Source organism: Rutidosis leptorrhynchoides, chromosome 6 (genome assembly GCF_046630445.1).
Source record: "Rutidosis leptorrhynchoides isolate AG116_Rl617_1_P2 chromosome 6, CSIRO_AGI_Rlap_v1, whole genome shotgun sequence".
NCBI lineage: Eukaryota > Viridiplantae > Streptophyta > Magnoliopsida > Asterales > Asteraceae > Rutidosis > Rutidosis leptorrhynchoides.
In genome coordinates, this window is record NC_092338.1 from 39742145 (window position 1) to 39760871 (window position 18727).

Genomic DNA, 18727 nt, shown 5'->3' on the forward strand with positions numbered 1-18727 from the left:
AATCTTGAGATACCATAGACACGTATACAATGTTTCGACCTATCATGTCGACACATCTATATATATTTCGGAACAACCATAGACACTCTATATGTGAATGTTGGAGTTAGCTATACAGGGTTGAGGTTGATTCCAAAATATATATAGTTTGAGTTGTGATCAATACTGAGATACGTATACACTGGGTCGTGGATTGATTCAAGATAATATTTATCGATTTATTTCTGTACATCTAACTGTGGACAACTAGTTGTAGGTTACTAACGAGGACAGCTGACTTAATAAACTTAAAACATCAAAATATATTAAAAGTGTTGTAAATATATTTTGAACATACTTTGATATATATGTATATATTGTTATAGGTTCGTGAATCAACCAGTGGCCAAGTCTTACTTCCCGACGAAGTAAAAATCTGTGAAAGTGAGTTATAGTCCCACTTTTAAAATCTAATATTTTTGGGATGAGAATACATGCAGGTTTTATAAATGATTTACAAAATAGACACAAGTACGTGAAACTACATTCTATGGTTGAATTATCGAAATCGAATATGCCCCTTTTTATTAAGTCTGGTAATCTAAGAATTAGGGAACAGACACCCTAATTGACGCGAATCCTAAAGATAGATCTATCGGGCCCAACAAGCCCCATCCAAAGTACCGGATGCTTTAGTACTTCGAAATTTATATCATATCCGAAGGGTGTCCCGGAATGATGGGGATATTCTTATATATGCATTTTGTTAATGTCGGTTACCAGGTGTTCACCATATGAATGATTTTTATCTCTATGTATGGGATGTGTATTGAAATATGAAATCTTGTGGTCTATTATTATGATTTGATATATATAGGTTAAACCTATAACTCACCAACATTTTTGTTGACGTTTTAAGCATGTTTATTCTCAGGTGATTATTAAGAGCTTCCGCTGTCGCATACTTAAATAAGGACGAGATTTGGAGTCCATGCTTGTATGATATTGTGTAAAAACTGCATTCAAGAAACTTATTTTGTTGTAACATATTTGTATTGTAAACCATTATGTAATGGTCGTGTGTAAACAGGATATTTTAGATTATCATTATTTGATAATCTACGTAAAGCTTTTTAAACCTTTATTGATGAAATAAAGGTTATGGTTTGTTTTAAAATGAATGCAGTCTTTGAAAAACGTCTCATATAGAGGTCAAAACCTCGCAACGAAATCAATTAATATGGAACGTTTTTAATCAATAAGAACGGGACATTTCAGTCGTCTCCAGACATGGAATACCAATCTCTATTATCTCTGATAGGGATGGCAGATTTATTTCAAGATTCTGGCAGACATTACAGCAAGCATTAGGAACTCGTCTAGACATGAGTACTGCCTATCATCCACAAACTGATGGGCAGAGCGAAAGGACGATACAAATGCTTGAAGACATGCTACGAGCATGTGTTATTGATTTCGGAAACAGTTGGGATCGACATCTACCGTTAGCAGAATTTTCCTACAACAACAGCTACCATTCAAGCATTGAGATGGCGCCGTTTGAAGCACTTTATGGTAGAAAGTGCAGGTCTCCGATTTGTTGGAGTGAAGTGGGGGATAGATAGATTACGGGTCCGGAGATTATACAAGAAACTACCGAGAAGATCATCCAAATTCAACAACGGTTGAAAACCGCCCAAAGTTGACAAAAGAGCTACGCTGACATTAAAAGAAAAGATATAGAATTTGAAATTGGAGAGATGGTCATGCTTAAAGTTGCACCTTGGAAAGGCGTTGTTCGATTTGGTAAACGAGGGAAATTAAATCCAAGGTATATTGGACCATTCAAGATTATTGATCGTGTCGGACCAGTAGCTTACCGACTTGAGTTACCTCAACAACTCGCGGCTGTACATAACACTTTCCACGTCTCGAATTTGAAGAAATGTTTTGCTAAAGAAGATCTCACTATTCCGTTAGATGAAATCCAAATCAACGAAAAATTCCAATTCATCGAAGAACCCATCGAAATAATGGATCGTGAGGTTAAAAGACTTAAGCAAAACAAGATACCAATTGTTAAGGTTCGATGGAATGCTCGTAGAGGACCCGAGTTCACCTGGGAGCGTGAAGATCATATGAAGAAGAAATACCCGCATCTATTTCCAGAAGATTCGTCAACACCTTCAACAGCTTAAAATTTCGGGACGAAATTTATTTAACGGGTAGGTACTGTAGTGACCCGAACTTTTCCATGTTTATATATATTAATTGAGATTGATATTTACATGATTAAATGTTTCCAACATGTTAAGCAATCAAACTTGTTAAGACTTGATTAATTGAAATATGTTTCATATAGACAATTGACCACCCAAGTTGACCGGCGATTCACGAACGTTAAAACTTGTAAAAACGACATGACGATATATATATATGGATATACATATGGTTAACATGAGATTATGATAAGTAAGTATCTCCATAAGTATATTAACAATGAGTTATATACATATAAACAAGAGTACTAACTTAAGGATTTCGAAACGAGACATATATGTAACGATTATCTTTGTAACGACATTTAAATGTATATATATCATATTAAGATATATTAATATATCATAATATCATGATAATATAATAATTTAACATCTCATTAGATATAATAAACAATGGGTTAACAACATTAATTGAGATCGTTAACTTAAAGGTTTCAAAACAACACTTACATGTAATGACTAACGATGACTTAACGACTCAGTTAAAATGTATATACATGTAGTGTATTTAGATGTATTAAAATAATTTTGGAAGACTTCAAGACATATATCAAAACACTCATACTTAACGAAAATGGTTACAGTTACTTTTCCATTCTTTTCTTTCATCAAGAATTCTAGTCGTATTCTTACCCGTATTATACACAGCTTCAAAACGTACTTACTATGGGTATATACCAATAGGAACTAGCATTGGATTCCACTCTTGATTATTTCATGTATGACTAATCAATTTTAACTTCTACCATGAGCTAGTCAACTAACTAGAACTCCTTTTAACCCCACTCACCACTCACCAATTACCACTCATCATTCACTCCATTTCACTTCCAATTCTCTTTCTAATTCTCTCTCAACACACACACACTATTATGAATGTATTTTTCCAGTAGTTAATCATCATCTTCATCAAAAATCACTTCAAGAATCAAGCTATAATCATCATAGGAAGAACACTTCAAGAACACTTCAAAAATCCCTTCAAGTTTACTAATTTACTTCCAAGCTTTCTAATCCATTCCAAGTAATCATCTAAGATCAAGAAACCTTTGTTATATACAGTAGGTTATCTTTCTTATTCAAGGTAATATTCATATTCAAACTTTGATTCAATTTCTATAACTATAAACTATCTTAATTCGAGTAAAAATCTTACTTGAACTTGTTTTTGTGTCATGATCCTACTTCAAGAACTTTCAAGCCATCCAAGATCCTTTGAAGCTAGATCATTTCTTGTCACTTCCAGTAGTTTTACCTACTAAACTTGAGGTAGTAATGATGTTCATAACATCATTCGATTCATATATATAAAACTATCTTATTTGAAGGTTTAAACTCGTAATCACTAGAACATAGTTTAGTTAATTCTAAACTTGTTCGCAAACAAAAGTTAATCCTTCAAACTTGACTTTTAAAATTAACTAAACATATGTTCTATATCTATATGATATGCTAACTTAATGATTTAAAACCTGGAAACACGAAAAACACCGTAAAACCGGATTTACGCCGTCGTAGTAACACCGCGGGCTGTTTTGGGTTAGTTAATTAAAAACTATGATAAACTTTGATTTAAAAGTTGTTATTCTGAGAAAATGATTTTTATTATGAACATGAAACTATATCCAAAAATTATGGTTAAACTCAAAGTGGAAGTATGTTTTCTAAAATGGTCATCTAGACGTCGTTCTTTCGACTGAAATGACTACCTTTACAAAAATGACTTGTAACTTATTTTTCCGACTATAAACCTATACTTTTTCTGTTTAGATTCATAAAATAGAGTTCAATATGAAACTATAGCAATTTGATTCACTCAAAACGGATTTAAAATGAAGAAGTTATGGGTAAAACAAGATTGGATAATTTTTCTCATTTTTAGCTACGTGAAAATTGGTAACAAATCTATTCCAACCATAACTTAATCAACTTGTATTGTATATTATATAATCTTGAGATACCATAGACACGTATACAATGTTTCGACCTATCATGTCGACACATCTATATATATTTCGGAACAACCATAGACACTCTATATGTGAATGTTGGAGTTAGCTATACAGGGTTGAGGTTGATTCCAAAATATATACAGTTCGAGTTGTGATCAATACTGAGATACATATACACTGGGTCGTGGATTGATTCAAGATAATATTTATCGATTTATTTCTGTACATCTAACTGTGGACAACTAGTTGTAGGTTACTAACGAGGACAGCTGACTTAATAAACTTAAAACATCAAAATATATTAAAAGAGTTGTAAATATATTTTGAACATACTTTAATATATATGTATATATTGTTATAGGTTCGTGAATCAACAGTGGTCAAGTCTTACTTCTTGACGAAGTAAAAAAATCTGTGAAAGTGAGTTATAGTCCCACTTTTAAAATCTAATATTTTTGGGATGAGAATACATGCAGGTTTTATAAATGATTTACAAAATAGACACAAGTACGTGAAACTACATTCTATGGTTGAATTATCGAAATCGAATATGCCCCTTTTTTATTAAGTCTGGTAATCTAAGAATTAGGGAACATACACCCTAATTGACGTGAATCCTAAAGATAGATCTATTGGGCCTAACAAACCCCATCCAAAGTACCGGATGCTTTAGTACTTCGAAATTTATATCATATCCGAAGGGTGTCCCGGAATGATGGGGATATTCTTATATATGCATCTTGTTAATGTCGGTTACCAGGTGTTCACCATATGAATGATTTTTATCTCTATGTATGGGATGTGTATTGAAATATGAAATCTTGTGGTCTATTGTTACGATTTGATATATATAGGTTAAACCTATAACTCACCAACATTTTTGTTGACGTTTAAAGCATGTTTATTCTCAGGTGAATATTAAGAGCTTCCGCTGTTGCATACTAAAATAAGGACAAGAATTGGAGTCCATGTTTGTATGATATTGTGTAAAAACTGCATTCAAGAAACTGATTTCGATGTAACATATTTGTATTGTAAACCATTATGTAATGGTCGTGTGTAAACAGGATATTTTAGATTATCATTATTTGATAATCTACGTAAAGCTTTTTAAACCTTTATTTATGAAATAAAGGTTATGGTTTGTTTTAAAAATGAATGCAGTCTTTGAAAAACGTCTCATATAGAGGTCAAAACCTCGCAACGAAATCAATTAATATGGAACGTTTTTAATCAATAAGAACGGGACATTTCAAAATAGGGCATGGGGTATTTGTGACTAATTATATCAAATCACAATTGTATAAACGAGAACGACTCTAAATGAGACATTTTATTGAGTTTTGCAGCGGAAGATAAATAGATTACATTGTATTTAGAGCATTAAATGTTCTTAATTGATATGATATGTAATGAAGACTCCAAGCATAGCAAGCAATCATCATCAAAGCAGCAGATATACAGCGGAAGCAATATTTAAGTACCTGAGAATAAACATGCTTAAAAAATCAACACGAGGTTGAGTGAGTTCATAGGTTTATTATAAATCAATAGTTCAGTATAGTATTAGACCACAAGATTTAAGTTTAAAGTTGATTGATACCCATCATATCAATCTAAAGAGTTGCTGTAGTTTGTAATATCGCGACTAAATAGAATTTTACCCCGAGACACCTTGAACAGTCAGTGTCAGTTTGAATCATTATTATGTAACTAAAGACCTGAGGTCAAATGATTAGAGACGTTACTCTGAATAGCGCTATTCATAATAACTAAGTTTGCGTTCACCAAGCAATTAACGATATTACGGCAGGGATTTAGCATGACAAAGCATGTATTCAACATAAAAGTTTGAGTACTTGTGTCTAACATGTAAAACAGTTATAAAAGTTGCGCATGTATTCTCAGCCCAAAAATATAGATAAAAAGGGAGCAGATGAACTCACGATACGATACAATAGTTTGTAGTAAATATGTGTATGATGGTACTGAACAAGTGTAGAGTTGTCCTCGGATTCACGAACCTATATCAAGTATATATATTAATACATATACTCGTAATCGAATAAGCTTATATATATAAATTTATTAGTTATGTCATTTTTATATTAATAACATGTAAGTTTCTTATATTTATTTTATATATTCTAAATAGATAAAAATATAAATTTTATTATGTTATATGTAAATATATTTATATATATATATATATATATATATATATATATATATATATATATATATATATATCATTTGTTTGTAAAAAAGTAATTAAAATAATATTAGTAATGATAATAATAATAATACTCAATAATGATAATAATGTTTATGATTTCATTAATGGTACGAATATTGATATTAATGATAATAATACTTACAACAATAATAATAATGATAACAGTTTTTAATAAAATGAAAAGTTTAATAATAATAATGATAAAAATTATAATTTTTGGTAACAGTACTTGACATAACCATAATCTTAATCATAATAATTAAAGATATCAATAATAATACAATAATAATGATGTTAATAGTAATGATCTTAATAATTTTTGTAATATTTACAATAGTAATAGTAATAATGATATTAGTAGTTTTAAAATAAAATGAAAGGTTTAATAATAATGATAATAAAAATAATAATTTTTGATAATAATAATAATAATCATGATATAAATAATAATAATAATTATAATGATAATACTAATAATCATAAAATAATACTAATAATACTTTTAATACTAGTAATAATTATAATAACAATAATTATAATAACAATAATTATAATAACAATAATAATAAAGATAATAATAATAATAATAATTTAGAAATGGGAAAACTACCTTAAAAGACTTTTCTTAAAAAAAATGCCCAAGATGGGACTCGAACCCGTGACCTCTCGTTCACCCTTAAACACTCTACACCATCCTTCTGTCTCGTTTTATTCATTTAAAACCCACAACCAAATTTATTTAACCCTTTATTCCACTGCTACTTCTTCTTCTTCAAATATTAATCGACCAGAGGATCCATATAACTAGTCTTAGAATTTATTTAGGGTGTAATATAAAATTTGAAATAATCAACTGTGATTGTTATTAAATAACAGAAATGAAAATATATAAAAATTTATGTAGCAGCAGTCGCAAAAAAAAATAATGAACTCTAAACATGATTTTGAAATCTAGACCGTTTTGGATTACGATTAAAACATGAAATAAGTTGCAAATGATTATTAGAAACTGTCTGAATCATCAATTGATTCATAAACTCAAAAACAAGTTCGAATTTTAACAAGAACGATTCGTTTGACTTTTGAAACTTTAACTTTGACTCAACAATTTGGATTCGTTATACAAAATTGAGGTTCGAAACTTTGCAAATAGTTTGAATGTATAATTCCTAACACAACCACATTTTTAGATTTTGAATATTGAATTGAATTCGTGTTTTGATAAAAAAAATGAAACAGAGGTATATCGAGCTGTTTGCTCTAATTTCTATTTTGATTTCCAATTGCACTACATAATAGCATTTATAATGATAATGGTGGTGTTAATCAAACGTGTAAATCTGGATTCATTGTTTGTTTAATGCTATTGGGTGTCGACTGGATTTAAATCAAGAACAGAAAATAAAATAAAAAAATAAAAAGTAATTTCACGATGGATAAAAAAAATAAAAAGCAAAGTCACGATTTAAAAAAAAAAATATCAAACGCATTAGAGATCTTGACCTAATTTAGGTATTAGGTCTGTATCCTTATTTTTTAAATATTACTGATTAAAATTTATACTAATAAAAATCCTAATAATAATAACAAGTAATTATATTATTAAGGATAATACTTCTAATATTATTAATAAAAATAATAATAATGTAAGTAGCAAGAATAATGATATTTCATAATATTATTAATAATAATATCATTAACAATAATAATAATAAATGATAAAGATCATAATGATAATGATAATAATCATGTTAATAATACTATTAATAATAATAATAATATCACTAATAATATGTTGTATTAATATTAATGATATTTATAATAACCTTAATAATTTTTTAAAAGTGCTAATACTAATAATATTAATAACAATATATTAGTATTATATTAATGATATTAATAATTATTAATAATACTGATATTAATAATAATGATTGTAGATGATAATATGGTTTAAAATAATATTAATAATAATAATACGTAATAATTGTTTGTGAATCATTGGTATTTCATAAAAGTTAGGTTTAATTTTAGTCGGAAATTTCCGGGTTGTCACAACCTCGTCTCGTGCCTTAAAGTTGAAAAATATCTTCGTAAAGGTTGTTTCGCGATTCTAGCCCACGTTAAGAAAGTCGAGACCGATGAGAAACATATCGATGATGTGCCAATTATTAGTGACTTTTCCGATGTTTTTCCTGACGAATTGCCGGGTCTTCCACCTCATCGACCGGTTGAATTTCAAATTGATCTTATTCCGGGAGCCGCACCCGTAGCACGTGCACCATATAGACTTGCTCCATCTGAAATGCAAGAATTGCAAAGTCAAATTCAAGAACTACTTGACCGTGTTTTTATCCAACCTAGCCATTCACCATGGGGTGCTCCAATTTTATTCGTTAAGAAGAAAGATGGATCCCTACGAATGTGCATCGACTATCGTGAACTAAACAAATTGATGGTTAAGAACCGATATCCTCTTCCACGCATCGACGACATCTTTGATCAACTACAAGGGTCTTGTGTATATTCAAAAATCGATCTCCGCTCGGGCTATCATCAACTAAGGGTTAAGGGTGAGGATGTCTCCAAAACAGCTTTCCGGACTCGCTACGGTAGTTATGAATTCCTTGTCATGCCTTTTGGTCTAACTAATGCACCGGCGGTGTTCATGGATCTTTGTGCAAACAGTATCTCGACAAGTTCGTTATTGTATTCATCGATGATATCTTGGTATATTCTAAAAGCGAAGAAGAACACGAACAACACCTTCGACTCGCGCTCGAACTCTTGAGACAAGAATTACTCTATGCCAAATTCTCCAAGTGTGAATTTTGGTTGAAAGAAGTTCAATTCCTTGGCCACGTCGTAAGCGATCAAGGTATTAAGGTCGATCCCGCGAAAATCGAAGCCATTAGCAAATGGGAAACCCCTACTACTCCTACTCACATTCGACAATTCTTAGGCCTCGCAGGGTATTATCGTAGGTTCATCGAAAATTTCTCTTTGGTTGCACGTCCTCTAACCGCGTTAACTCACAAGGGAAGGAAATTCATTTGGTCGACCGAACAAGAATCCGCGTTTCAAATCTTGAAGAAAAGTTAACCACCGCCCCTATCTTGTCGCTTCCCGAAGGCAATGATGATTTTGTTGTATATTGCGATGCCTCGAAACATGGTTTTGGGTGCGTATTGATGCAACGAAAGAAGGTTATTGCTTATGCCTCCCGACAATTGAAAATCCACGAATGGAACTACACGACACATGATCTCGAACTTGGAGCCGTTGTATTTGCACTCAAAATGTGGAGACACTATCTTTATGGGACGAAAAGTACTATTTTCATCGATCACAAAAGCCTCCAACACATCTTCGATCAAAAGCAACTAAACATGAGACAACGACGGTTGATGATTTGAAACGTAACCTTTATTTATGAACGGAATTGAGTTGTTTTGTTACACAAATTGATTTATTGTATATATGGTATTTTAATGAATTCAGGTTGATTTCACACATATATAGGCAACTAGTCCTATCCGCGTAGTTTAGTTTTATAGGTAAATCCGATTCGTTCCACAGGGAGATGGAGTGTTAAAGGTTTTTAATAGTCTTTGAAGTTAAACTTATTTAAAGGGGGTTTTGGATTAGGAATTTATATTTAGCATAATAATAATCTTATATAACTTGATCTTAATTTGATTAAACTATTTATTAATTAAAATTACAAGATTACATGATTTATAATTATTAACTTAAAAGTGAACTAATTGAAACTATACTAATGGTGATACAACAATTTTATTACTAAATTGTAATTAATAAAACAATAACTTGTAATACAACTAAATGATTAGAATTTTGTTTTGAGCAATAACATATAATATAAATTTATTTAAATTAACTAAATAATAAGTTTTAATTAAATTAAAAATGAATTAAAGGAATTTATAATAATTAAACTAATTGTAATTTAATTACTTTAAAATAATAATAAAAGATTTAATTTAAAACTTAGAATTTAAATAAAATTCGTAACAGTGCTAGTATTACACGTACGCGTTTCGCGTAATTATATACGCGTTTCGCGTATGTTTTTGAAGGTACGCGTTTCGTGTATTGTCTACACGATCCGCGTATGTTATATACGATGTGACAAAACAGTAACTATTAAACTGATGTAAATTGATTATATTTTTATTTTGTATGTATAATAATATGTAAATAAATAACAAATATAATTATTTGCAATATATAAGTAGGAGTGTTTACTTAAATGTGTCACCTCTGGATCCATGGATTGTTTTAATTTTAAGCTCTATTAAAATGTTTAGTATAAAACTTTATATTTTTCTTTCGAATAAATAAAGTTTCAACTAGCTAAATTAAGTCAAATTTTCATGTGATCTTATTTAGATAGTTACTAGTTCCCAAGTATTTAAATTGAGACCCAACCCAGTTTTGACTTTCACCAAAACCCAAATCATAACGGTTTCCCTTTTTACAATTTCACTTTTATATAGCTAGTGATATTACCCAAACCACCAAACTTTATTTCTAATTTGGTGTTAATAAACTATTCATAAGTTCGTCTAAATCACTTTTAATGTTGAAGCTTAATTTATATAAATGAAAATAACTTTCGTTATTTGAATCTAATAAATTAAGTGACAAGGGTTAAATATCCAAATACATAATAATGGTTCTTTTAATTAGGCTCAATGTTAAAAATACTTAAGTTACATTTTAATTTTTACAATTGATAACAATTCATTTCACTAGGGGCTCTACATCTAAGCAAATACTAGGGAAATTTAGCTACTCATTTGTGACGATCCGGAAATTTCTGACCAAATTTAAACTTTAATCTTTATATTATTCCGACACGATAAGCAAAGTTTGTTAAGTTAAATCTCAAGAATTTTAAACTGTGTTCATACATTCATTATAACCTCGACCAAATTCCGACGATTCACGAACCGTTATATATAAATAGATATGTATATGTATATATATATATATATATATATATATATATATATATATATATATATATATATATATATATATATATATATATATATATATATATATATATATATATATATATATATATTATAACTTGAGAATATTAATAAAGTATTAAACGTATAATACTTTACACGAACGTATTTGTTTCAATATGATTTTCGACGAAAAAAAATATATATTAAATGATTGAATTATCAGAAACATTGAATTATGATTACAAGTCTCTGTTGAGAGGTCCACTATGATTTGAGAAAATCTATTCCTCTTAACGATATTCAGAATAATTTGTAAAGCTATTTATAAATAAATAAAAAAGTGTCATTTACGAAAGTTAGACAAAATTTAGTGGAGAATTGGTTTCCATATTATTCTATTAATCTATTTTCAAACGTACAAAGACGTTTTCAGTTTAAAAAGAACTTTATTATTAAAACGTATATAACTTTTATAAATATCTAGAATCACTTTTGACAACTCATTACTTAACTAGTATAATAAATATAACGATATTTATATTTTATTTCATTAAATATATATAACGATTTAAATTAATATTATATATATTTATACGCGTATTATACATACATAGTTTTTTATACTTTTACTATACTTTAACTTTACCTTTACTTTACTTTTACTTTACTTTAACTTTAATAATTCACTTTAATAATTCATACTTTAATAATTCACTGTAACAATTCATACTTTAATAATTCACTTTAATAATTCATACTTTAATAATTCACTTTTATAATTTAAAAATCTATTATAAATAGAATTCAATAGGTTTTATTATTTCATAGAAACTTGAAAATATATTTCTCTAAACTCTCTCAATTGATTTATATATATATATATATATATATATATATATATATATATATATATATATATATATATATATATATATATATATATATATATATATATATATATATATATATATATATATATATATATATATATATATATATTTGCTCTGTATTATTTCAAGATATTATTAGTATACATAAAATATTACGACGGAGTGCTGTCCGAGTGATTTCAAAATAGTTTTTTTGAATGAGTCGAAGCTAAGGAAATTATGGGTTATAGCTATGGAGGTGATGGGTATGGTTCATGGGTATGCTCGTGAGGTCAATCTAGTGTTTATCATCTCCGTTGCGTCTACGTACTTTCCTGCAATATTGAATCTCAATATTGATACGTTCGTGAATCCGAGGCCAACCTTGCACTTATTAAATGACGTTATATGTATTTTTACTACGAAATACAGTATTGTGAGTTTCATTTGCTCCCTTTTATATATATTTTTGGGACTAAGAATACATGCGCTGTTTTTATAAATGTTTTACGAAATAGGCACAAGTACTAAAACTAATTCTACGTGGGTTTAAACCAGAAATATACCCTTAGCTTGGTAACATTAAACTACTTGTCTATGTACGGTAGGCGCGAATCCTAAAGATAGATCTATTGGGCCTGACAAACCCCATCCTAACTATGGGATGCTTTAGTACTTCGAGGTTATTTTAAACACACCTGATATGGTGTACTTCAGAGGGTAAAACATGAATGTTAAGGCTTGTTACCGGGTGCCTACAACTTATAAAATACTTTTATACACTTGCGAGTGTACATATATTTATAAACGGAAATCTTGTGGTCTATTAATATATTGAAATGATTGTTATGATAAACCTATGAACTCACCAACCTTTTGGTTGACACTTTAAAGCATGTTTATTCTTTGGTATTAAAGAAATCTTCCGCTGTACATTAGCTCATTTTAAGGATATTACTTGGAGTCATTCATGGCATATTTTGAAAGACGTTGCATTCGAGTCATTGAGTTCATCAAGATTATTATTAAGCCAATTATAGTTGGATGTATTATGAAATGGTGTGCATGCCGTCAACTTTCGTTGTAAAGAAACTTTATCTATTCTGGATGAATTGGGGATGGGTTCGTAGCCTCCTTAATCATTGGAGACAAGAAGAAGGTGATCCCTTCCATCCACCACATTGCCCTCTTGGTGAAGAACCTGAAGCACTTACCTGTGAACCTATCCGAAACACCATTTTCTCTCTTATTTCTAGAGTATCTTGTCACGATTACATACTACACCAAATTCTAGATTTTATTTATCCGCTCGTCCGAACTGACAATCACCCCGGTGTAATAGAAGAAGTCAACGAGCTTCGCGCTCGGGTAGTGGCTTTGGAGAATATAGTGCAAAGGTTACAAACACCAGCAGCAGAAGCAGCAGCATAAACAGTACCACCATCAGCAACACCAACAGTACCATCACCACCACCAACAACAACATCCACATCCCACACCGTAACATCACAATATGTATCTCAAACATCAACGTCATACGCCCTGTAAATATCCAGGAATATCAACAACAACAAACGATGAAATATTAATTCATAAACTTCATTGAAGAGATATCTCTGCGGCAGTTATGTAATCTCCAAAATCTTAGAGATTATTTAATTCTGACCGTAAATCGGATGAGTGAACGGAGATGGTAGAGTAGAAACTTTGATCGAAAATGGTGTACGATTTACAAGCTAGAATTGTTTTACCAACAGCATCAACAGGGCCGTAGCTTCATCAACACAGTCAGTGCCGTCAGTATCGTCAGAATCAACAGCACCTGTAACATCACAAACTCTGTCAGTTCAAGAATAATTGTGGACATCATTACGAATCAACAACAAATATATTGTATCAACGAGTTATGAAGTATTAACTCATTTCCAATCGAAAGATTTATATGTATATTTTATATGTATAAATTTTTAAACCATAATAAATCTTCCCGTACTAAGCTATTATGTGTGAATCTTAACTACTCAGTTAATTCATATTACAAATATGCAATGATGTACGTCCTTCGTCCGCAACTTAACCATTGTTAATTACAATCTCTGTCTCAATTCAATAAAAAATCCAATTCATAATAAATCAAGTGTATTATTCGAATATATGTTTGATTTTACACTTTCATCATCGATGTACTCGAAACTTTTCAAATAACATCATTCGTACCTTGCGAAGTTCACAAGAATTTCATGAAAACCAACAAATAACAAAGTAATGATTCATAATTTCAATATTATTGAAGAAATACTTATGCAATTTATAAAGTTTTAGGGATTACTCAATTCTAGTTCCAACCATAAAACAAATGAGTTTAATTTAATATTAAGTCATTAAATCTATGTTACATCTAAAAAAATATACACATATATTTTCATAAAGACTGTAATAAACTTCTTTTGTACAAAATATTAATTGTGAAAAATTTTTTAACGGGTAGGTAATACCCGAGAGATATATAAATTCACAATTAATATATTACATTTTTCGAAACTGATTCAGAAATCATCAACTATACTCCCTACTTTCACAACAATATCCATTCTTTCATATAAATCAAAACAATCATACTCATTCAAATTCAATTACATATTCTGATTTTGAAATCGCATAATTCAATTCGAAATATAACCAGTATCATCACTCTTAGATTCCTATATCTTTCAAAGCTATACTTTGACTTCAAAATTGTGTTAGAACATCATATGTATTAACGATTACAATATGTGCTCAAACCCTTCGAAATTCCTGAAGACACTTCAACTAAGGAACAATCGAGATGATGATCCAACCACATGTTACCCACAGTTATACACCTGAAAAACTCTCAAAACCCAAGTCATAGTTCGACACGTATCCGTGTTAGACCCTTTGGCATTTACTAGCTAAAATAACTTTTCAATTCCGTTTCAAAATAGACAGTTTTGTCACAGCTCCAGCAAGTCATCTTCGACTTCTCAATCAAAACAGTCTTATTATAACCTCGATAGATACGTTGCCCTTTCGCTAACGTTACCGGGGAATCGTTTATATTCACCACATTAGCAATAAACTTACCAACAACTTCATTGATCTTTGACTTTCTAAAAAAAAACATTATAATTATCGAAACCCTATCATATACTCATTCGTACCTTATAACAAGAATTGCCATACCAATTATTGAGAATCAGCAATCAGTATTTTGAAACCTCGCAGCATGTCTACATCAACAATTACATATACACACAACATCTACCTCCAAGACTTACATTCTTTGAATGAGAAATTTCTGAAAAACACCCTAAACTGCGAACCAGTTCTCGAAATTTTGAAAAATGCTGATGAAGCAGCAAAAACTGTAAACGACCTTAACAGTAAAAAGTTGGCAAAGCTCAGAAAAAGAGAAGCTTTGGAACGGGAAAACGGATTGAGCAAAATATGAAGGAGGCTATGGACAAATCACAAAGGCTGAACCTGCCTTCAAAGAATCCAAATGATTCAGTACTTGTTGAAGTCATTAACGAATACCTTGCTCCTGACTCTAAACCCCTGCGGACAATATCCTTCATCATCCTCTGATATTAGACATTCTAAGATATCATCGTATCTTTCATTATAAATATCATCCATACTTCTGAAGATATTTTTATAATTATTCTTATCTGAAATCATTTACCTCTTCGCGCTATCTGTATTATATCATAAAAGAAACTATTTTAGTTTCTAAATTCTGAAACATTAGAGTTTAAAATAGGAATATTCTTGAAGAAGTGTTGGGAGCTGAAGCATGAGTTAGTATAATATAATGACACTTGATCAACGTGATTATATTATAGTAATTCATGCTGAGTTTCTAAATGGAACATGATGATTCACAGATCATAACGTCATCATGTGCTATGTTACACGACTCTTGTATTCTCTTTGATCTCTAAATATCAAGAAAATATTTCTTGATGATTCGGCCTTTTCCGAGGTATTCTGGTAATTTGACAAGTCAAGATCGTGTCATTACAATTTCCTTCCTAGAACATTAACAATGTTCATTCCGAAATTTATATCTGTGAATTCTGGACCATTACAAGCGGTGCTTAATCGCAAGAAGAAGAAACGAAAGGACAAAGCTCCGAACTAGAAATGGGAGTATAAATCATAGCAAATAGAAGAGAGCATTAACTGTGGATGACAATGATTATAGAAGAAGCAAAGACTTTGAAATATAAGGGAAGATATAAAACCCAACAACAACCCAGAAATCACAAATCGTATATATCAATGCATATAGCAATATAAAGACACGGGAGAACTAAAAACACTATAAAACCAAGAGTATAGTAGAAGTAAATAGATTCTTCCGGAGGCAGATGAAAAAGAAGAGCTACAGATATGAAAGTGAGGAGTATATCAAGAATCAGCACTGGATGAAGCATATTGACAAATACTTTAAAATATGAGTTGAGAAGGTGTGAGTTGTAAGAAAACAAATAAGTTGGATTTATAGTGAAATATCCGACAGAGAAATCAAAATGGATTATCGCATTAATTCGAAGAGGATCATAATTTCCTTAATCGCCGAATAATCAAATCCAATATAGATTACAAAGATTTTCTTTTCGGAGATCAATCGTGAGGACGTCAAAAGATACGACGAATCACTATTATCTTATTTTATTCATTTACGAAAACTTCACTCACACGCTTCGAGTAATCGAATTATTTTATCCATTCTTCTTGAACATGATAAAACTCTATAATCGTTATAATAACATTCTCATTGTTAGTCATGACGACCTCTATCAAATTTCGGGGACGAAATTTCTTTAACGGGTAGGTACTGTGACGACCCGGAAATTTCCGACCAAATTTAAACTTTAATCTTTATATTATTCCGACACGATAAGCAAAGTTTGTTAAGTTAAATCTCAAGAATTTTAAACTGTGTTTATACATTCATTATAACCTCGATCAAATTCCGACGATTCACGAACCGTTATATATAAATAGATATGTATATGTATATATATATTATAACTTGAGAATATTAATAAAGTATTAAACGTATAATACTTTACACGAACGTATTTGTTTCAATATGATTTTCGACGAAAAAAAATATATTAAATGATTGAATTATCAGAAACATTGAATTATGATTACAAGTCTCTGTTGAGAGGTCCACTATGATTTGAAAAAATCTATTCCTCTTAACGATATTCAGAATAATTTGTAAAGCTATTTATAAATAAAAACAAAAAGTGTCATTTACGAAAGTTAGACAAAAGTTAGTGGAGAATTGGTTTCCATATTATTCTATTAATCTATTTTCAAACGTACAAAGACGTTTTCAGTTTAAAAAGAACTTTATTATTAAAACGTATATAACTTTTATAAATATCTAGAATCACTTTTGACAACTCATTACTTAACCAGTATAATAAATATAACGATATTTATATTTTATTTCATTAAATATATATAACGATTTAAATTAATATTATATATATTTATACGCGTATTATACATACATAGTTTTTTATACTTTTACTATACTTTAACTTTACCTTTACTTTACTTTTACTTTACTTTAACTTTAATAATTCATACTTTAATAATTCACTGTAATAATTCATACTTTAATAATTCACTTTAATAATTCATACTTTAATAATTCACTTTTATAATTCAAAAATCTATTATAAATAGAATTCAATAGGTTTCATTATTTCATATAAACTTGAAAATATATTTCTCTAAACTCTCTCAATTGATTTATATATATATATATATATATATATATATATATATATATATATATATATATATATATATATATATATATATATATATATATATATATATATATATATATATATATATATTTTTGCTCTGTATTATTTCAAGATATTATTAGTATACATAAAATATTACGACGGAGTGCTGTCCGAGTGATTTCAAAATAGTTTTTTTGAATGAGTCAAAGCTAAGGAAATTATGGGTTATAGCTATGGAGGTGATGGGTATGGTTCATGTGTATGCTCGTGAGGTCAATTTAGTGTTTATCATCTCCGTTACGTCTACGTACTTTCCTGCAATATTGAATCTCAATATTGATACGTTCGTGAATCCGAGGCCAACCTTGCACTTATTAAATGACGTTATATGTATTTTTACTATGAAATACAGTATTGTGAGTTTCATTTGCTCCCTTTTATATATATTTTTGGGACTGAGAATACATGCGCTGTTTTTATAAATGTTTTACGAAATAGGCACAAGTACTAAAACTAATTCTACGTGGGTTTAAACCAGAAATATACCCTTAGAATGGTAACATTAAACTACTTGTCTATGTACGGTAGGCGCGAATCCTAAAGAT